Here is a 23,600-nt window from a genome sequence, read left to right on the forward strand (position 1 = left end):
TGCACCATGTTCATTGCAGCTTTATTTATAATAGCCAAAACATGGAAACAGCCTAAGCGTCCATCGAGGGATGAATGGATAAAGAAGTTATGTGAAGGATAAAGAAGGTATGTGTGTGTGTATATATATATGTGTGTTTATATGTGTTATATATATATATAAAACACATATATATATAAAATGGAATATTATTCAGTCATTAAAAAAAACAAGGAAATCCTGCTATTTGTGATAACATGCATGGACCTTGAGGGTATTATGCTAAGTGAAACAAGTCAGACAGAGAAGGCCAAATACTGTATGATCTCACTTATATGTGGAACCTAAAAATAAAAATTAAAAAGACTTCTAGTTATAAGATAAGTAAGTACTAGAGATGTAATGTATAACATGATGACTATAGTTAACACTGCTGTATGACATGTAGGAAAGCTGTTGAAAGAGTAAATCCTAAGAGTTCTCATCACAAGGGAAGAAAGGTATATTTTTTTCTTTTATTTTGTACCTATATGAGATGAAGGATGTTAATTAAACTTATTGTGGTAATTAAACTTATTGTGTCATTTCATGACATATATAAGTCAAATCATTATGGTGTACACCTTAAACTCACACAGTGCTGTATGTTAATTACATCTCAATAAAACTGCAAAAAATAATGTGCCAGATGGTGATAAGTGTTATGAAAAAAAATGAATTAGGATGAAGAAGATGGAGTGAGATCATTGTGAGAGGTACTATTTATAAAGGGTAGTCAGCAAAGGCCTCTCTGATAAGACGACATTGGTGCTGAGGCCTGAAGGAAGAAAGACTAGAACCTTGGAGACATCAAGTGCAAAGGTCCTGAGGCACATGTACCATGAGATCTCTGTACACTTGTTATCCAAAAAGATTTATCCTAGGTTTAATTAATTCTATTAGAATATTTTACATCTACAAAAACAAGGAACAATTATATTAAAATATGTATGTACTCATTAAGCAATCAATTCATCAGAAACGAAAAGGGTGAATTTTCATGAAAGCAAGTTCATTTTCTTCAGATGAATCTGGAATTTAGGATTGTACAAAGTCTATAAGCTGACTCACACGTCCATACTTGGTCTTCACCGTGACACTCCTGATATCCTAAAACGATCAGTTCTCTCTATTTCTATCAGTGGTTCTTTCTAGCGGTCTGACTGTAAGAACCAGAACAAACCTCTTTGCGTCTAATGTGAGTCTCCCAAAGTTTGCCTTGTCCAGAGACGAAGGGGGAAGAGTCCTTTGAGTCGGTAACTCTCAGCTCTGTTTTTAGAGTAAACATATCCATTTAATGAAAACACAATGTGTGTGCACTGAATGCTATTTTAAGGGAAACAGCAGAGGAGGGAGGGATGGGGGAAAATCCAAAACAGATCAAAAGGTTATTTAAAAACGTGGAATTAACAATAATAAGCTTTTTAAAAAGTTTCAAACCAGTGTATCCTGTTTGTTTCCTGTCCACCTTCAATAAAGAAATGGTCGTCAGAGAGAGGCATGGTGAATGTAACTAGACTCCAGACTTTCCTGAGGCAGAAGGCAAAGTCTCTTATTTACTTTTGTATCTTCAGGGCCAAGCACATGGTAGGCACGTCATGTTTATCTGTGGAATTAATAAGTAATGTTAAACTGAGCAATAGCAACATAATTCTTCTACACTGCCCGGTGATACTTGCGTTCAGTTTTATACATGGGTTTTGTATTGTTTTTCCAAGGCCTGCCCATGAAAAACCCAAGAGGATGAAACAGAGAACTCCCAGGCCTTGCCCTGTAGTCACAGAGAACGGGAGACTGCCTGACTGTGGGCATCACAAGAATTTCAAGGCCCAGAACTTGGAAGTTAGGCCTGAAGGGAATGGCTCACAGCATCTCAGAGTGATCACCTTCTACGGTAGGCAAAGTTGTTTCTGAGCTGATGTAATTGGAACTATAGTAGCAGGGAGTCTGTCATTCTATCCTCCTTTGACTTGGGGGAGATCCTGCTCTGCAGAATTGTCAAGAAATGCGAACTTTGGGTGCACTCTGAAAGATATAAGTGCAGCAGTGGGAAGCCACATTCACCCTCCTACATCTGTATCTTCTTTATATCCTTTGCTAGCTTGTTAGCTCATCCAGAACTATACCAAAGTAATATCAACTTGAATGGAAGCCAAGACTTTCTTCTCTCCAGTCCCCAAACCCAGACCAAATTCCGTGGTCTAGTTTTCAGCTTACATTATATGATCCAGCTCCATTCTTACAGTAAGCACATTCAATAAAAGACGACAAATAATTAAAATGCAAAAAAGATGACGATTTGTGCACAGTGAGAATTATTTTAAGAGAAGCCACAGGAATATGCTCCTGCCCTCAAAGAGCTGATTTTCTAGTGAGGGGAACAAAAAGTATAAAAACTATTCCTGTCAAAAGCAATGTCAAGGGGCCGGCCCGGTGGTGCAGCAGTTAAATGAGCACGTTCTGCTTCGGAGGCCTGGGGTTCACCGGTTTGGATCCCGGGTGCAGACATGGCATTACTTGGCAAGCCATGCTGTGGCAGACGTCCCACATATAAAGTAGAGGAAGATGGGCACGGATGTTAGCTCAGGGCCACTCTTCCTCAGCAAAAGAAAGAGGGGGATTGGCAGCAGTTAGCTCAGGGCTAATCTTTCTAAAAAAAAAAAATGGCAATGTCAAAGCTATGGGGTCTAAGACCTATAGTGAACCACAGGATATTTACTTCATTTGATGTAATAGCATGGAAACCTGCCTTTTCAAATTACTTTTTTTTAATAGAATTTTAAAACATAATAAAAGATTATCCAGTATGGAATTATTTAATCTGTCTGAACTAGACCTTCTTTATTAGTACATGATGATACCATACATATTTCTTTGGGATTGGGGTAGAAGGCCACAGTACTTAATTCCTCAGTGGTGTCTTCAGGGGCTCATTAGTCACGTTATAGGCATGGATTCTTTCTCTTTCCCTAGCAGCAACCTAAAATGTCACTGTGGCTTGGATGTGGTATGAGCAATCTCATGGAAACAATGCCCAGAGCCTCTGGTCAGAGTCTTGCTCTTCCAGAGTTAGGAGAGTGGAGAGATAGTGTGCACTTCTGCACTGGGAGCAAGCGTCATCGAGCCATGAAAGCTCAGGGGTTTATACTGAGTGGACGCTGATGTGTTGGTCCTAGAAATGACATCATGCCCTTCAATGGATGGAGGAAGCACTTACGTTTTAGTTCTGATAAGATACAAAGGCCAGAACTAGGACTTGGAGTCTTAATTCACATTCAAAAACAGTAAGAAGTGTTATAATTGTGAAGTATGGGGTACTATGGCAGCATAGAAGAGGGGCAGCTTCCCCAAAAAATGAAATCTGAACTAAGACCTGACAATTACCCATCCAGTAATCCCGTCGTACCTCACCTCCCTCTTTTCTAGTCACCGGAAGCTCAAGCTTCTCTAATCACCTCCTTCGTAAGGTCATTTTCCTTCTGTTTATAGCACAGCTTCCAGTCTAACGAGATCCCCCACCCTTCCAAGCCCTCCAAAACCCTCTCTAGGTGCCTCCTACAACCCTTGAGTTCCAAATATGCTCCCTTTATTCTTAACCTCTTTCATCAAGGTTTTCTCTGACTCCTCGACCTCACTGTGTGTGATCTGTTGATAGGACGCTGGCTCCTCTATAGCCTTGTCAAGTAAGTATTCCTCTCACATCCTGTATACTTCCAGGCCAGAATGAGGGATGCTTGTTTTTTCTCCTTGCTACCCATTGTCACTCAAACTATTCTTCCTTTCTTTCTTCCTTCTTTCTTTCTTCAGCCCCTTATTTCTACAATTGAATAATCTCCCAGTACTCCTCCTCATTCACTGAAGACTTAATACCTAGCTCATTATCTTCCTCTTCATCTATACTCTCATCATCATTTTTGTCCATACAGTCTCCCATCCAACACCCTGCATTCTCCAATTCATTGACCCCACTACATTTTAAAAACTACCCATTATGTTTGTTCTGTCTTCATTCTCCCCCTGATCTATCTTTGATTCCTGGTCTATCATCATGAAAAGCAACTCTACTTCGTTTATACACACCTGCCCTGCTGAGTATAACTCCAGACCTTCTTTGGGCCTGCAGCAGAGTAGCTGAACATTGGAACAGTACCTCAAATATATGACCACAAAATTGAAACGAGCACTCAGTATCTGCTCCATAATCCTCAGATGTTTTCCTAGTAAGGTCAATATTTCACTCTCAGAGTTAACTATTTTATTTTTTTTCTAAAAATTTCAACCCTCCCTATCAGATAATGACCTACCACATACCTTACTGAAAAAACATAGCACTAAACAGGGACTCTATTCCTCTAACCACCAACTCTTCCAGTATCTTTACCAATATTTTCTATCTTCTTGTTACAATACAAGTGCCATCACCCTATTGAAGGCCAGTCCCTTCATGCTCTGGAGTCAATCTTCCCTTGCTTTCTCAAGGACATCATTCTTGCAATTATCTCCTCTCCCATGGACCACTAATTTCTCCTTTTGTTATTATGGAATTTACCATCCTTAAACTATCATCTTTTTAAAAAATCTCATTGTTAAAAAAGTCCTTGGGGGCTGACCCCGTGGCCGAGTGGTTGAAGTCACACACTCTGCTTTGATGGCCCAGGGTTTCACTGATTCAAATCCTGGGTGCAGACATGGCACCACTCATCAAGCCATGCTGAGGCAGCATCCCACATGCCACAACTGGAAGGACCCACAACTAAAAATACACAACTTTGTACTGGGGGGCTTTGGGAGAAAAAGGAAAAATAAAAGCTTAAAAAAAAAAAAAAAAGTCCTCACTTGACCCTAGATCTCCTCCCAGGAGCAGCGTGTTTCTTTGTTCCCTTTCACAGCCAAACTGCTCAAAAGAGTTGTCAACCCTTCTCTGTTTCTGATTCCTCAACTCTCATTCACTGTTTCAACCCACTCAGGGGTGCTTTTCCAATCACATCACTGAAACTACTATCATCAAGTCACCTATGACTTTTATTTTGCCAGATTCAGTAGAAACTTCTCTTTCCTCATTTTACCTGAAGTCTTGTGCAAACTGATCTAAGGCAGTTTGACCTTCTCAATTATTAGGTTCTTTTGTAGGTATCAGTAGCCTCCAATAGATGAAGGTAGATAAGGGCTATAGCTCTCTCCTGATTCTGAACTAGGTACTTTACAGAGGAAATTCTAGCAAACTATTATTTAGCCTCCCCTATAATCATAAAATCTTGAACTTTTATTCCTCTCAATGTAAAAAACTTTCCCCCAAAGCATTGATTCCAATGATTCATTCTGAGGTCCTGGCTATTGCCACCCAAAGTGACCTGGTTGGTCCCTTAACTGTTTCCAGTGTTGCCTTACTTCTCACCGCAGGTCTAGATGTGTTACACCTTGGATTTCTATCTTGGTTCCTCTAAAAATTTTGGGTTTCCCAGAAGAGTTATCACTTGAAATCTATTGTCTATTAATGATGATTCTTTTTGATAATTTTTCAAAAATCAGTGAATTGTTAGGATAGTATATGAGAGATTGTCTGCTGCCCTCCCTCCTCCACTGGCTGAGAGGTCCACCTGTACCTAGTGGAATTGGTTAGCTCAGCAGGTTCCAGAGCAAGTTACCTTCTCAGCTGGTGCTGTTGAGTGCCATCCTCAGCATTGTTGGACTTGCATACAGGAATCTAATCTCAAAACTTGCAGCCAAACTAATTGGTTACTCTTGAAGAATATTAAGAAACCAATTCATTGTTCTGAAAATTGATGAAGAGAAGAAAAATCAAGCATATATTCTGCTTTTCCTGTATGAGCTGTACCACAAGGAAACCAAACTGTGAATGTGGTCAACTTTTTTTTTTAATAAAAGAATCCAAGCTAATGAATGCAGAAGGAATGATAGACTATCACCATTTTGCCACCTTGATAAAGGAATGGATCTTGCCAATGATCATCAACAGCTGCTAAAATCTTTAGATGACAGGCTGATGAGGAAATTTATAATGATAGCTCAGACTGACAACTCTTGAACCCACTGATTGATTTTAAAATTCCAACAAGAGAGACAAACAGACATCACACGCCTCCTGATGTGAAGCAATAAGAACACGGCATCACCTATGAAGTATTTCTCCCAAAATATGGAGCCTGAATCGTACCAAGCCGCTAGACCTAATTTTCAGTTTATAGGAAATGCATCGAACAGAAGAACACTTTAAATAACATCCACGATATAATCAGCCAAATCCAGAATGTAACAAATTCTGCAGGGAAAATGACTTGATTTCATCAACAAATAAATGGTAAGAAAAACAAAAGAAAAGAAACTATAGATTGAAAGAAATTTAAGAGCCATATCAACAATACAATATGTGAATAGCATTTGGATCCTGATTTGAATAAAGAAATGAAAAATATTTATGTGACAACCATGGAAATTTGAATATTGACTGGATATTGATGATATTAAATAATGTTTGTTAAATTTTATTTTTTGAGTATGATAATGGTAAAGATGGCTATAGATTTTTTAAAAGAGTCTTTTTTCTTAAAGATACAGACACAAGACTTTACGGATGACATCATGATGTCTGTCATTTGCTCTAAAATAGTCCGGTGAGGGCTTTGGGGAAGTGGGTGGCATGAAGATAAAACAAAATTGGTCATATGCTGATAAATGTAGAAACTGGGTGATGGATATTTGGGGAGGTATAGTATTCTTTCTACTTTTGCAGTATGCTTGAAAATTTCTAAAATAGAAATGAAAACAAACCAACCAAAACCAAAACCAAATAACTTGCACCCCTCCGAGCTCTTGTCTTAAGAATTTTTGCCAAAGTCTATGAATGGTTTATTAGTAATATCTTTACAATACTTCATCTGATTTCTCTCCTTTGGGGCCCCTGATTCTCTCAAAATTCCCCATGGCTCTTTTGAGTTAATTTATTGCTTCATATCTGTTTTTGAATGAGTAGGATAGAATTCTTTCCCCTGGGATTTTTCTACTAATTGTGGTTTTGCTCCCCATTGTGTGGATTAGAGTCCTCCCAGTAGGAGGAGCTGCGTTCAAAGGATGGTTTCAGCTTGCGCGTGAGAGAAGAGCTCCCAAGCCTTCCCATGACGCTCCAGTCTCCATGAGAGTTTTCCTGGGAGATCTCTGCACGATAGTGAATTTCTTAAAAGTAGCTTTGATTCTAGAATAATTTCCCACCACTTTGCTGCCAAAGTTCTGTGGGTCAGCATTTCCTCCAGAATACAACTTACCCATCTCAGCTGGTTTTGGTTTTTTTCCCCCTTCCTTCCTTAATGAGGTTCCTAGGCTCTTTTACATATATGCCTGTCATCCATCCAGGGGAGAGTGCTTCGTGTTCTAATATAACTTCTGTTGTTATTGTTGAAGTTAGCCTAGTGCCTGCTTCTTTTGTGTGTATTCTGAGCAGGGTCATATCAGAATTTGTGCAGCATGATGCTAAATGCAATTTGGGGGCCCACTTTAAGAAAAAGAATACAAATTAGGTAGGAAAATGAACATCTACTTCAACAGATAAATAAATCACAACAAAGACAAATACCACAAAATCCAGAAAAAAATAACGTTTTAAATTAGTTAACTTCCAGAAACATCTCTATAATACTTTTTTCCTACATGTTTTGGCTGCATAGACTTAGATCACTCTTTATATAATAATAATTCTGTAATATTTTCTCCAGGGAGGATATTTTCTACAGAAAAGGTATAAAGATAATTCAGTTTTTTCTCTAGAATAGTTAGAATTCCTCTAGAATGGTTTTTATTATTGGTTGCTTAGAAAAGTGTCAGCCTATTCTTACTGGTGATGTCATAAATATTTAAGAGTATTATCAAATTTGGGAAAACATCTCATCAGTCTTTTTCACATATGGGCTGTAAGATTTCAGGGTGTGTAAATGTACTTGACAGTTCTCATTAAAACAGTTGGTCATCAATGTCGTTATAATGGTGTATTATAATTTTAGTTGTATTTGTTATTGTCACTATTTTCAAATCAGAAAAAATTTAATTTTTTCCAATGTATTCTTATGATCCTCTCCTCTTTGTTAATTGGATTATAAACAATCCAAGAAGCTTATTCATTTCTATTTTGAAATATATTTCTTTTTCTTAATGGATCACTGGTTATTCATATGATCTGAAAACTTCTTTGTTATAATTTGTTTCTTTTTTTTTCCTGCTTTTTCTCCCCAAATCCCCCCAGTACATAGCTGTACACCTTAGTTGTGGGTCCTTCCAGTTGTGGCACGTGGGACACCACCTCAGCGTGGCCCAACGAGTGGTGCCATGTCTGTGCCCAGGATCCGAACCAGCGAAACCCTGGGCCACCTGAAGTGGAGCGAGCAAACAACCATTTGCCACAGGCCAGCCCCATAATTTGTTTCTTGAAATCAAAATAATTTCCATTGTTTTTGTGATTCTCTTTATCACTTTAGCTTCATACTTCAGTAACCTTACCTGAATTTTTCTCAGTTCTTTAATAAATAAATCAGGAATCTATAATTTCCTCACAAGTTTTATTGAAATGTTCTAAAATGTCTGCTAAAATTATAGTTATAATGGCTTATATTCAATTCAACTTCTCTTTAAACAGATACCAAAAATGCCCCTATCACTCCAGCACCACCTGACAGTAGTGGAAATGGGATGGAGGGAAATTTAAAATGGAGACAACAGCAGTTTTAATGATTTTGGCTAAATTATATTACTTTTGCAAATTTAACAAAAACATATGGTCTTGTGAACATGTTGCTAGGGTTCCTCCCAGGGTCTTGGGAAGGCCCATGCAATTGAGGGGGCCTGAAGCTTAAACTTCATTAGCTTCACTGTAAATCTGTTTCTGATCTTGAGTAATCAATATAGATCTCCTCTTCCTCCTGGAGAGGAGGAAGAATTTTCCTCTACTCTTCTAGGTTCTTCTCACTGGCCTAAGAATTAAATTGACATGAGACAGATTAACAGGAGAAAGTCAAACAAAGTTTAATAACATGTGTATGTGGGAGAGACCCAGGAAAACTGAATAACTCGCCAAAATGGCAGAAGCCCTCACCTTAAATGCCATCCTCAGCTAAAGACAAAAGATGTTGGGGTTAGGGAGAGTCAGGGACATCAAAGGAAAAGAAGGCAATTCACAGGTAAGTGAAAAGGAGAAAACATTTGGAAAACAAGTGTTTGGCCACAGAGAAACAGAAGAACACAGAGAGGAGCCCAAAAAACAGACATTTCTAGGTTTCTCCCTGTTTGCCACCTAGTTCGTGTTATGCTAAGGAGACAGCTCACTGCCTGAGACAAATTTTTTTAATCTGAATTCTTTTAGGAAGTTAAGGGGGAGGTAAAAAGAAAAACTTTCTGGGTTTTTTGTTTCTTAAAAATAATCAGCCTAAAATAATCCTTATGTTAAAGAGACACATTTTAGGGTGGCAAATTTTGTTCCCCTTCACTCCTCTTGGACAAAGTATGTTCCTGTGTTTTGTGTGCTGAATCTTCTGTTTGCCCCTCCAGACCCACTCTCCACCAGCTTCTTTTCTATCCAGGAGGCTAAGCTATATGGACAACATCAATAACTTCTGGTTGGGTTCAGCTGAAGGGGAACACTGACAAAAGATTGGAGGGAGAGGGGCAATTTGCTCGGACCTTTATTCCCCTGGCTCCATCTCTGCAGGTTGGCATAAATTGGATGCATCTTTTGATGGCCCTCTCCCTAAAGTCCTCTTTGTCACCAGTGACCACTCCCTTCTTTTACTTGGTGAGCCCTTCAGATGGTAATAGAGCCCTCAATATTACTAACCCTGAGATACTGCAGTATCCCTCAGGGTTTATATATGCCCTGCCCACACCCTTGTAGAAAGCAGTTTATTAAAGTCTCTTCAAATTACCCAATTTCAGTATATCACTTTTTCTTGCTGGGCCTCTGATACAGTTTGTAACATCAGCTTTGTGTAGGCAGCAAATTCTTCACTTTACATTTAACTTCCTCTCTAAAATCACTCTTTATAAACGTCTTTATTTTCAGGCAATTAGCATAGTCACACTCCCAAGGTGGGTGATCAAAAGAGAATTATCTACCTTTTAGCTGCTTATTACCTGTGTTTTCATGTGTGTGTGTGGTGGTGGGGGGGGGGGGAAGGTAAACTACATATGATACAAAATTTACCATTTTAACCCTTTTAAGTGTACAGTTCAGTGGTGTTAAAGACAAAACCACAGCCCCAAAATGGCATCACTTTTGCTGAATCCCATGACACCAAACCTAGATTTAAGACCTACCCTAATTGCCATTTTGACCTTCCCCAGGAATGTAATCTTAATCAACCAGTCTGGATTCTTCTGGTCAGTATCAATGAGGTAATGTGTCATGTGGGCCCTCTCCATCCCTCCCCCAAGAAGAAGAAGAGGCAATCTGCATGGTAAAACTCTTGCTGTTCCATTCCCCAAAGAGATGTCCTGGCCCAAAACAATCTTTTCTTTTCTTTTCCTAATAACTTCCTTCCCACCCTCCTTCCTATACAAACCTTCCATTTTGTATAACTCCTGGAGTATCTCTCTATTTGCTAGAAGAGATGCTGCCCAATTCTTGAATCATTGAATAAAGCCAATTAGATCTTCAAATTTATTTGGTGGAATTTGCTTTTAACAGTGCTATTAAATACATTCATTCACCCTGTTGTAAAACCATCACCACCATCCATTCTCATAAGTGTTTTCATCTTATGAAACTGAAACTCTATACCCATTAAACAAAAACTCCCCACTCTCCTCTCCCCACAGCCCCTGCCAACCACCATTACACTTCCTGTCTTTCTGATTTTGACTACTCTAAGTATCTCATATAAATGGAGTCATATAGTACTTGTCTTTGTGACTGGTTTATTTCACTTAGCATAATGTCCTCAAGTTTCATCTATGCTGTAGCATATTGCAGAATTTCCCTCCTTTTTAAGGCTGAATTCCATTATATGTCTTCCATCATATGTATTAAATTCCATTCCATTGTATGTATATACCACGTTTTGTTTATTCATTCATCGGTCAATGGACACTTGGGTTGCCTTCTCATTTTAGGTATTACGAATAATGCTGCTGTGAACCTGGGTGTACTACTTGGGTTTTTTAAGTGGCTAGTTTCACTTCTTGTATTTTAAAAAATCTCTTTCTAAATGTGGATAACTGAGCCAGCCCTGATGGTCTAGTGGTTAAAGTTCAGCATGCTCCTCTTTGGCGGCCCAGGTTAAGTTCCTGGGCACAGAACCACACCACTTGTCTGTCAGTAGCTATGCTGTGACAGCAGCTCACACGGAAGAGCTAGGAGGACTTACAACTAGAATATTCAACTATGTACTGGGGCTTCAGGGATGGAAAAATAGACAGAGGAAGATTGGCAACAAATGTTAGCTCAGGGTGAATCTTTCCCAGCAAAAAAAAAAGAATCATCTTTAAAAAATAAATAAATTTGGGGGCTGGCCCCGTGGCTGAGTGGTTAAGTTCACATGCTCCACTTCGGTGGCCTAGAGTTTTGCCATTTCGGATCCTGGGTGCCGACATGGCACTGCTCATTGAGTTGTGCTGAGGCAGCATCCCACATGCCACAACTAGAAGGACCCACAACTCAAAATATACAACTATGTACCAGGAGCTTTGGGGAGAAAAAGGAAAAATAAAATCTTTAAAAAAATAAATAAATTTGGATAACCATTCTAGAACTAGTCATGGTAATAATCTTTTCAATAAATGGTACTGGAGCAATTAATTTTCTATCCATATAGAAAAAAAGGAACTTTATAATCTATCTTATACTGTACCCCAAAATTAATTTGAGATGAATCATAAAGCTAAACATGAAAATAAAACAATAGAGCTTCTAAAAGAAATGAGGGGAGAATATATTCATGACTTTGCAGTAGGCAATGTTTATTTCTTAAACACAATATAAAAAGTAATAATCATCCAAAGACACCAATAGAAGTGTGAAAAAGTAAGTCATAGACTGCGGAAGATATTTACAATACATATATCTGACACAGGATTTGTATCTAGATCATGTAAAGAACTCCTAAAAATCAATTTTTTAAAAGGACACAACAGGGGGCCAGCCCCACGGCCAAGTGGTTAAGTTTGTGCGCTCTGCTTCGGCAGCCCAGGGTTTCGCCAGTTCAAATCCTGGGTGCACACATGGTACCACTCGTCAGGCCATGCTGAGGCGGTGTCCCACATGCCACAGTTAGAAGGACCCACAACTAAAAATACACAACTATGTACCAGGGGGCTTTGGGAGAAAAAGGAAAAATAAAATCTTAAAAAAAAAAAGGACACAACACACAATTTAAAAATGGACAAAACAATTGAATATGTGCTTCACAAAGGAGGATGTCCAAATGGAAAGTAAGCATATAAAAAGGTGCTCAACATTATAAATCATCAAGGAAATGCAAATTAAAGACAAAGGGGATACTGCCACACTATCGTTAGAAGGGCGAAAATTAAAAAGAACGACAGCATGTTGTGCAAGATGTTTAGCAGATTCATTGCTGGTGCAAGTGAAAAATGATATGACCACTTTGGAAAGCTATTTGGCAGTGCATATCAAAGCGAAACACATGCCTGCCCTGTGACCCAGTAATTTCCCTCTCAGCTATACACTTAGCAGAAATGAGAGCAAACATCTACTGAAAGACATGCACGGGAATGTTCAGAGCAGCTTTATTCATAACAGCTAAATGTCCATCAACAGAGGAATGGATAAATAAATTGTGGTATACTCACATACCATATATATATGATTGCATGATTAGCATGATAACAAGATTCCAGTTCTATGACCTTCTAGAACAGGCAAAGCTAATCTATGATAGTTACTTTAAGGAGTATACTGACTGGAAGGGGAGCAAGGGAGAATTTTCTGCAGTGCTGAAAATATTCTATATCTCAATTGGGGATTGACTACAAGGTAGGGTTCATTTGTGAAACTTCATTGAGCCATACACTTAAAATGTGTGCACTTTACTGTTTCTATATTATAATTCAATTTTTTAAAAGTTTACTCCCCCTCTCCCCAAAAAAGGCCCTTTCATTTTGGTTTATGTGTTACAGATATTTCATTTTAGACAAAAGTCTTCGTAAAAAACCGGTGCTGTTTTGTCAACTTCCATGTGTTGTCTCCTATAGAATGTCTGCGTATAATTCATGTACATATCAACCTGTTCACCATCAAATGTAGCAAATTGACCTAAGAAAATTTGGTTATTCCCATTATTAAATAACTTGGGGGGATACTGGAGGCCTCCAATTGTGAGACATAGGGGTAGGCTCTAGGTCTCCCCCCAACAACCTCACACTCAAGTGACCTGTTACAATGAAGGCAGGTCTCACACAAGATTCTCTCATACATTCAAACATCTATCAGCAAGAAGACAAAACACCAGTCCTACAACCTATTTCCAAAGCTCAGGGAAGCACCAGATTTCTGGCTTGTAGGCGCTCTGACATTCATCTTATACACAAAAAAGTAGAAAAGTCTAGCACAGCACAGCAGCCTTCAGAGTGGTGCCCTTGGCCCGGAGCTTTGATTTATTTGAGTATTCTGCCACTTAGTGACAGATCTGTTGCCTAACCCTGACTGAAATGCTAGAATATTGATGTATCTGCCTTGAATAAGCTTTTCAGGCTCTTTTTTTTTCTCTCATTAAAGTCAACTTGGAATGGTAAATCCACACTCTGAGGCCTGGCATGGTGCTCCAAGCAGTCAGGGACTCAGAGTCCTTCCAGCGCTGTTTTGCCACATCCATGGGGTGGCCTTCATTTGCTTGGTCTAATTTTGCTCATGACCACATCCAGACCCAGCTAGTGGCATGAGAACAAACTCATTCTCTTTAAGAATGACCTGGAAGTTGCACATGTCACCTGCAGATCTCATTCGCCAGATATGGTGTTATTGTAAGGGAAGCAAGAAAAATGTAGTTTTTATGTCTGATTGGCCATGCACTTGACTAAAAATCAGGGGTGATTTTATTATTATAGAGGAAGGGGAGAACCAATATTGAGGGATGAGTAACAGTCTCTACCATGATGACAAAATTGGTTTACCAAGGCTGAAACCGTTTTCAGCAGAATTTACTCAGTTGATCATTCCTTCCTTGAAACATTCTCAGTTTTTAGCTTCTATGGCACCCTAATTTCCCAATACCTCTTAGGTTGTGCTTATTCTAGCTCCTGTATAGGCTTCTTTTCCTTTATCTATTATCAAAAAAGTTGGAATACCAGAGGGTTCAGTCTAGCCCCTCTTATCTTCACTGTCTGTACTCTCTCTAGGAGAGCTCATCTAACACCTTGACTTTAAATGTCTCCCATATGCTAATAACTCCAAAATTTGTATCTCCAACCCTGACTTATACCTTAAGTTACCAATTGTCTACTTGACATCTCTATCTGGATGTCTAATAAGTATTTCAAAATAAATGTCCAAAATAGAATAATGCCCTTATCCTAGACTAATAGTTCTTAATATGGGGGGAGGGGCAGGGGTGGAACAATAACCACCTCTTAGTGTTTAGACACGTGGGTGGGATTTTTCATTGCCACAATGGCTGGGGGTGCTACTTGTATTTCTTCTAAAACTTCTTTTTTTTTACTCAACATTATGTTTGTTAATTTCATCAATGTCAATGCATGCAGATTTGGTTTACTCGTTTTTACCACCATATAGTTTATTATTTCATTGTTTAATTACACCAAAATTTACTTACCCATTCTTTTTTGGTGGACATTTAATTGATTCCCAATTCTTTGCATTTATATACCATGCTCGCATAAACATTCTTGAACATGTTTTCCTGTGCACAGGTGTGAAAATTTCCCTAGAATCTATTTTTAGGAGTAGACTTTGGGACCATCAGCTATGCACATCTTAAACCTTAGCGGATACTGCTAAGTTGCTCTCTAAAATTATTATACTAAATTTACACCCAGAGAGATAGGCTTTAGTATATTATCCTACAAAGTTATGCTATGAGAGAGACTGATATCAGAATAAGAGTCCTTGGGCCGGCCTGAGGCCGAGTGGTGAGGTTCGCGCACTCTGCTTCGGCGGCCTGGGGTTTCGTCAGTTCGAAATCCTGGGCATGGACATGGTACCGCTCAACCAGCCATGCTGAGGTGGCATCCCACACGCCACAACTAGAAGGACCCACAACTAAAAATACACAACTATGTACCAGGGGACTTTGGGAGAAAAAGGAAAAATTTTTTAAAATCTTTAAAAATAAAAAAAAGAATAAGTCTTCTTGGTGCTTTACCTGAAAGAATGAAGCTTCCTGGTGTGCAGCCAGGAATGCATTTTCCCAGAGGACAGTGGCTGCATGGAGCTTGGCCCCTGGAGGAGAGAGAAGAAAAGAACACAGGGAGAGTGAAGGACCAGGGACCTGATGGGAACACCAAATAAATGTTTTGCAGTAAGTGTGGTTTCCGGTCATAGACTGTGTCTGCAGTTCCACCCAGACATTGTGGGGCATAAAGGGGCAGTTACATTTGTTTAGGTGCCACTGTCTTAGGCAGAGTCTTGGTCTTGTTATTTCCAGTGCTAAGCTCCAGACCAGGATATTAGTAGTCATGTAATAAATAGTTTGGTTAATGGATGAGTGGGGATACACTGATAGTCATATGACTTGTTCTCTTAAATACCTATATTCTCATTAAATGGTCAAAAAGAAAAGTAAGTTTTTAATTATGTCTGGCATAGAGACTAGATAAGTGTTTGTTGAGTGGATTAAAGAGAACCTGATTAATTTGAATTTAAACTACCTGAGCACAACTCTATTAATTTCTTCTCATTGGCTTGATGCAATGTCTGGATTGACTCTATAACTACATCTTTTCCCAAAATGCTTTCCCTTTCCTTGATCTGTTTTGGGACTGCCAAAAAGCCCTGAGATCACTTAACAGGCTATTTCATCAATATCATTTCAAATTTTCAAGAAAACTGAGGGGAAAATAAAAGATTGCCTCACCACAAGAAAAACTGCTTTAAATTAAGTGAGTAAAATTATTGTGCAAAAAGTATACTAATGGCAAATGGCTCTAGCGAAGGCAATAGGTTTCTGGATTAAATGGCATTTTGTTCTCCTGAAAATCATGTTTTTTATTTGTTTTAAATTAAAATATGCTGGTCCTCTTACTATCTGCTGGTACAGTTCCCACCAAGGTATAAACTGTATCATGTTTAATGCTCACAACAACTGTAAAAAGTAGATGATTTATCATTGGCCCCATTTTACACATAAGGAATAGAGAAGTTGAGTAACCTGCCCAAGGTCACGCAGTCTGTAAAAAGGAGAGCTGCCTGATTCCAGAGTCCCAGCTCTTAAACACTCTACTCTATTGTTTTCTCAACTCTAAGATTCCATGAATCTTTGATTTTTCAAAATTTCACTTGTCATTTTTTCTGAGAACTATTACAACATGATGTAGTTTAGATATATATGGATAGGTGTCAAGATGGAGCTGTAGGTGAACTCTGAACTCACTTCCTCCCACAGACACAACAAACTTACAACTACTCTTGGAACAATTACCCTAAGAGAGAACTGAAAACTGGATTAAAAAAACCCCACAACAAAACAAGGGAGAGTGCTGACTGAGGTGGAAGAGGCAGAAATTCCTTTCTGGAGAGAAAAAGCCACCTGCTAGCTGTGGCCCTTCACAGCCAGGAGTAATCTTAAGGTATGAAGCCTTCCCTGGAGGAGTGGGGGTCTGAGTGGGAGAGCTTTACCACAATAAGCAACTTTTGGACTCAGCACAACCAAAACAAGTGTCATAATATCTGGCTTGCTGGCTATTAAAAACAACAGGGAATACCCCCAGGAAAGCTATCAAACATAAGGGAATGAAAGGCCTGCACTTAAAGGGCCCACACAGAAATCCGCCCATTTCAGAAAGCAACCTAAATCACAAGAAAGAAAGGTGCAGTCCTTTGGTGAAATGTGACTCACTTGATTGGCTCTGGGCACATCTTGGTGAGAGGTGAGACCTCCTCAGGCCGGGAACACCTCCCCAGGGACTGAGGCATTGGCAGCAGCCATTATTGTGACCTAGTACAGGCTTACTGACTCAGAAGCTGGCAGATGCCATTGGAATTCTTCCCCTGGCCTGTCCTACCCACTAGAGCACCCATTTAATCCAGCTCAGCCAGGGCAGACAGCCTACCCTAGGGACTGGCCCCACCCAACAGCAAGCCCTTGGGCAACTTGTAGAACTGCATAGGCCAGGTGTGTGGGACTTCTGCAGTGGGGTGAGCAGGTCTGCTTCAGTGGGTTGGGGTGTGCACGTGGGGCAGGACTGTGTTGACAAGGTGCTTGGGCCTGCAAGTGGTGTGGCTTGTCAGCTGCAGCAGACTTGTGCTTGTCAGCCACATATGGGATCAGCCTTACCTCCCAATGCCTGAAACAATTGGGTGCTCCCATGCCTGGGGCCAGACCCACCCAGCTGCACTACTGAGAGCTGACAACAGCCTTGTAGGCCAGAGGCCTACAGCAACTGTAAGGCCCTGAGCCTAGCAACTGGCAACACTGGGGGACTACTCACTTAACAGAAAAACTGCAGCAGGAATTTGCTATTAGACCTTGCAACCAACTGTGCTGGGGCTCCCCACACCCAATAAAGTGACTGAAGGGACCATAGCAGCCACACACAGCTGAATATTAAAACCAGATGGCTAGGGGGACAGCCTAGCCTCCTGGGGCACCTACAGCAAGAGCAACCCTGCCACAACAGAAGGACACACATAGTCCACACAGGGGACACTCCTGGAACATTTGGAACTGGTGACGAGAGGAAAACACACTGCTGGGCCTCATAAGGCATCTCTTTCATAAGGCCACTTCTCCAAGATGGGAAAGCATAGCTGATCTATCTACTACATAGATATAAGCACAGAGAAAGAGGCAAAATGAGGTGACAAAGGAATACATCCCAAATAAGGGAAAAGGAGAAATCCTCAGAAAAAGAACAAAACAAAACAGAGATAAACAATCTACCTGAGAGAGTACAAACTACTAGTCATAAGGATGCTCACTGATCTTGGGAGAAGAATGGATGAACTCTGTGAGAATTTCAACAAAGGATTGGAAAATATAAAAAAAAAAAAAAATTAGAAATGAAGAATACAATAATGGAAATGAAAAAATCATTAGAGGGACTCAATAGCAGAGTAGATGATACAAAAGAATGGATCAGCAAGCTGGATGAAAGACTAGATGAAATCACCCAAACTGAACAAAGAAAAAAGAATTAAAAAGAAGGAGATCATCACAACTAAAATGTACAACTATGTACTGGGGGATTTGGGGAGAAAAAGCAGAAAAAAACTAAAGATGATCTTTAAAAAAAAAGAATGAGAACAGTCTAAGGGACCTCTGGGACAATATCAAGCATGCTAACATCTGCATTACAGTTGTCCCAGAAGGAGAAGAGAGAGACAAAGGAGCAGAGAATCTACTTGATGAAATAATAGCTGAAAAGTTTCCTAACCTAAAGAAGTAAACAGACATCCAGGTACAGGAAGCAAAGAGCGCACCAAACAAGATGAACCCAAAGAGGCCCACACCAAGACATATTATAATTAAAATATCACGAATTAAAGATAAAGAGAGAATCCTAAAAGCAGAAAAGCAACAAGTTACATACAAAGGAAACCCCATAAGGCTATCAGCTGCCTTCTCAGCAGAAACCTTACAGGCTAGAAGGGAGTGGCACAATATATGTAAAGTGCTAAAAGGAAAAAACCTACAGCCAAGAATACTCTACCTAGCAAAGTTATCCTTCAGAATAGAAGGAGAGATAAAGAGTTTTCCAGACAAGCAAAAACTAAAGGAGTTTGTCAACAAGAAACAAGCCTTACAAGAAATGCTAAAGGGACTTATTTAAGCGGAAAAGAAAAGGCCACAAATAGAAATAAGAAAATTATCAAAAAAAAAAAAGACCCAATAAAATCACAGGTAAAGGCAAATATACAGTAAAGGCAGCAGATCAACCACCTATGAAGCTAATATGAAGGTCAAAAGACAAAAGTACTAAAATTATCTATTTCCATGATAAGAGGGTAACAGATACATGCACAGTCAAAAGAGGTTAGATACGATAGCGAAAACATAAAATGTGGGAGGAAGGGAGTAAAAGAGTAGAGCTTTTAGCAAGAGGTCAAACTTAAGAGACCATCAACTTAATATAGATTGTTATATATGTAGGTTAATTATAAATGAACCTCATGATAATCACAAACCGGAAACCTATAGCAAATACACAAAAATTAAGAGAAAGAAACCCAAACATAGTACTATAGAAAGCCATCAAACCACAAGGAAAGAGAGCATGAAAAGAAGAAAGGAACAGAGAACTACTAAAACACCCAGAAAAAAAAGTAACAAAATGGCAATAAGTACATTCTTATCAATAGTTACTTTAAATGTCAATGGACTAAATGCTGCAATCAAAAGGCATAGGGCTGGGGCCAGCTCCATGGCTGAGTGGTTAAGTTCACCCACACTGCTTCAGCGGCCCAGCGTTTCACTGGTTTGGATTCTAGCCATGGACATGGCACTGCTCATCAAGCCATGCTGAGATGGCATCCCACATGCCACAACTAGAAGGACCCACAACTAAAAATACACAACTATGTACTGGAGGGCTTTGGGGAGAAAAAGGAAAAATAAAAAATCTCAAAAAAAAGGCATAGGGTGGCTGCCTGGATAAAAAACCAAGACCCATATATATGCTGCATAAAAGAGACACACTTCAGACCTAAAGACACTCACAAACTGGAAGTGTAGGGATGGAAAAAGATACTCCATGCAAATGGCAATGAAAAGAAAGTTGGGGTAGCAATACTTATATCAGACAAAATAGACTTTAAAACAAAAACTGTAATCAGAGACAAAGATGGGCACTACATAATGATAAAGGGAACAATCCAACAAGAGGATGTAACACCTGTAAATATCTGTGCATCCAACATAGGAGCAACTAAACATATAAAGCAATTATTAAGAGACATAAAAGAAGAAATAGACAGCAACACAATAATAGTATGGGACTTTAGCATTCCATTTACACCAGTGGATAGATCATCCAAACAGAAGATCAATAAGGAAATATTGGCCTTAAGGACACATTAGACCAGATGGACTTAGTAGATATACATAGAACATTCCATCCAAAAACCACAGAATACACATGGAACATTCTCCAGGATAGATCACATATTAGGCCACAAAACAAGTCTCAATAAATTTAAGAAGATTGAAATAATACCAAACATCTTTTCTGACCACAATGGTATGAAACTAGAAATCACCTACAGGAAGAAAATAGGAAAAGCCATGAATATGTGGAGATTAAACAAAATGCCACTGAACAGTGATTGGGTCAGAGAAGAAATAAAAAAATACCTGGAGACAAAGGAAAATGAAAATACAACATGCCAAAATTTATGGGATACAGTAAAAGTGGTTCTAAGAGGGAAGTTTATAGCAATACAGGCCTACCTCAACAAACAGGAAAGATCTCAAATAAACAATCTAACAGGCACCTAAAGGAACTGGAAAAAAGAAGAACAAAGCACCAAATCCATAGAGGGGGAAATAATAAAAATCAGAGAAGAAATAAATGAAATAGAGACTAAAAAAACAATAGAAAAAAAAAACAATGACACCAAAAGCTAGTTCTTTGAAAAGATAAACAGAATTAACAAATCTTTAGCTAGACTCACCAAGAAAAAAAGAGAGAAGCCTCAAATAAATAAAACCAGAAATGAAAGAGGAGAAATTACAACAGACACCTCAGAAATACAAATAACTATAAGAGAATACTATGAAAAGCTATATGCCAACAAATTGGATAATCTAGAAGAAACTGATAAATTCTTAAAATCACACAATCTTCCAAAACTGAATCAAGAAGAAACAGTGAATTTGAATAGACCAATCACCAGTAAGGAGATTGAAACATTAATCAAAAACCTACCAAAAAACAAAAGTCAAGGTCCAGGCAGCTTCCCTGGTGAATTCTACCAAGCAGTCAAAGAAGACCTAATGCCTGTCCTCAGACTCTTCCAAAGAATTGAAGAGGAGGGGAAGCTTCCTAACTCATTCTATGAAGACAACACTACCCTAACACCAAAACCAGACAAGGACAACACAAAAAAAGAAAATTACAGGCCAATATCACTGATGAACATCGATGCAAAATCCTCAACAATACATTAGAAAGATCACACACCATGATCAAGTTAGATTTATTCCAGGGATGCAGGGATGGTTCAACATCTGCAAATCAATCAGTGTGATACACCACATTAACAAAATGAAGAATAAAAATCACACGATCATCTCAATAGATGCAGAGAAAGTATTTGACAAGATATAGCATCCCTTTATGATAAAAACCCTGAATAAAATGGGTATAGAAGGAAAGTCCCTCAAGATAACAAAGGCCATATATGACAAACCCACAGGTAACGTCACACTCAATGGAGAAAAACTGAAAGCTATTCCTCTAAGAACAGGAACCAGACAAGGATGCCCATTTTCGCCACTCTTATTTAACATATTATTGGAAGTCCTAGCCAGAGCAATCAGGTAAGAAAAAGAAATAAAAGACATCCAAATTGGAAAGGAAGAAGTGAAACTGTCACTGTTTGCATATGACATGATTTTATATATAGAAAACCCTAAAGAATCCAACAATAAATTTTTTACAATAATAAATGAGTACAGTAAAGTTGTGGGACACAAAATCAACACACAAAAATCAGTTGCATTTCTGTACACTAACAACAAAGTAGCAGAAAGAGAAATTAAAAATACAATCCCACTTACAATTGCAACAAAAAGAATAAAATACCTAGGAATAAATTTAGCCAAAGAGGTGAAAGACCTGTACATTGAAAACTATGAAATGTTGTTGAAAGAAATTGAAGAATACACAAAGAAATGGAAAGATATTCCATGCTCTTGGATTGGAAGAATCAACATAGTTAAAATGTCCATACTTCCTAAAGCAGTCTACAGATTCAATGCAATCTCTATCAAAGTTCCAATGACATTTTTCACAGAAATAGAACAAAGAATCTTAAAATTTATATGGAACAACAAAAGACCTCGAACATCCAAAGGAATACTGAGAAAAAAGAACAAAGCTGGAGGTATCACACTCCCTGATTTCAAAATGTACTACAAAGCTACAGTAAACAAAACAGCATGTTACTGGCACAAAAACAGACACACACATCCATGGAACGGAATCGAGAGCCCAGAAATCCAAAATACATAAGGAACTCATACATCTCAACAACAAAAAAACCAACAACCCAATTGAAAAAAGGGCAAAAGATCTGAACAGACATTTTTTCAAAGAAGATACACAAATGGCCAACAGGCACATGAAAAGACATTCAACATCACTATTATTAGGCAAATACAAATCAAAACTACAATGAGATATCACCTCACACCTGTCAGAATGGCTATAATTAACAAGACAAGAAATAAGTGACGGAGAGGATGTGGAGAAAAGGACACCCTCATCCACTGCTGGTCAGAGTGCAAACTGATTCAGCCACTATGGAAAACAGTACGGAGATTCCCCAAAAAGTTAAGAATAGAACCACCATATGGGGGGCCAGGCCGGTGGCCAAGTGGTTAAGTTCGTGCACTCTGCTTTGGCAGCCCAGGGTTTCGCTGGCTTGGATCCTGGGCATGGACCAAGCACTGCTCGTCAAGCCATGCTGAGGTGACGTCCCACGTGGCACAACTAGAGAGACTTGCAACTAGAATACACAGCTAGGTACTGGGGGTGCTTTGGGGAGGAGGAGGAGAGAAGAAGAAGAAGGAGAGTGAAAGTCAAAGGGAGAGGGAGAAGGAGAAGAAAAGACTGGCAACAAATGTTAGCTCAGGTGCCAATCTTGGAAAAAAAAAATTAAGAACTACCATAGGATCTGGCTATTCCACTGCTGGGTATCTAGCCAAAGAACATGAAAACATAGAGATATATGCACCCCTATGTTCATGGCAGCATTATTCACGATACTGAAGACTTGGAAGCAACAGACATGCCCATTAAGGGACGAATGTTAAAGAAGATGTGGTATATATACACAATGGAATACTACTCAGTCATAAAAAACCACGAAATCTTGCCACTTGCAACAACATGGATGGACCTTGAGAGTATTATGCTAAATGAAATAAGTCAGAGGGAGAAAGTCAAATACCGTATGATCTCACTCATAAATAAAAGATAAAAACAACAATAAAAGAGGCACCTGCCCGATGGTGCAGCAGGTAAATTTGCACGTTCCACTTCAGTGGCCTGGGGTTCACCAGTTCAATCCCGGGTGCGGACCTTCTCACGGCTTGCCAAGTCATGCTGTGGCAGGCGTCCCACACATAAAGCAGAGGAAGATGGCCACGGATGTTGGCTCAGGGCCAGTCTTCCTCAACAAAAAGAAGAGGATTGGCAGCAGTTAGCTCAGGGCTAATCTTCCTCAAAAA

The 23,600-nt window shown here is 39.1% G+C and overlaps 1 protein-coding gene across 1 annotated transcript in view; it reads right to left on the reverse strand.

The window, feature by feature from the left end:
- Positions 1-23,600, reverse strand: part of LOC103554214 (uncharacterized) — a 24,897-nt gene continuing 1,297 nt past the window's right edge. The window contains exons 2-5 of the mRNA XM_070579465.1: positions 23,372-23,539; positions 15,354-15,430; positions 5,664-5,791; positions 1-1,624 (exon numbers count right to left, since the gene is read on the reverse strand). The gene's annotated coding sequence lies outside the window, so the exon portion shown is untranslated. The remainder of the gene's footprint in view (positions 1,625-5,663; positions 5,792-15,353; positions 15,431-23,371; positions 23,540-23,600) is intronic.

Source organism: Equus przewalskii, chromosome 17, assembly GCF_037783145.1.
Source record: "Equus przewalskii isolate Varuska chromosome 17, EquPr2, whole genome shotgun sequence".
Classification (NCBI taxonomy): Eukaryota; Metazoa; Chordata; class Mammalia; order Perissodactyla; family Equidae; genus Equus; species Equus przewalskii.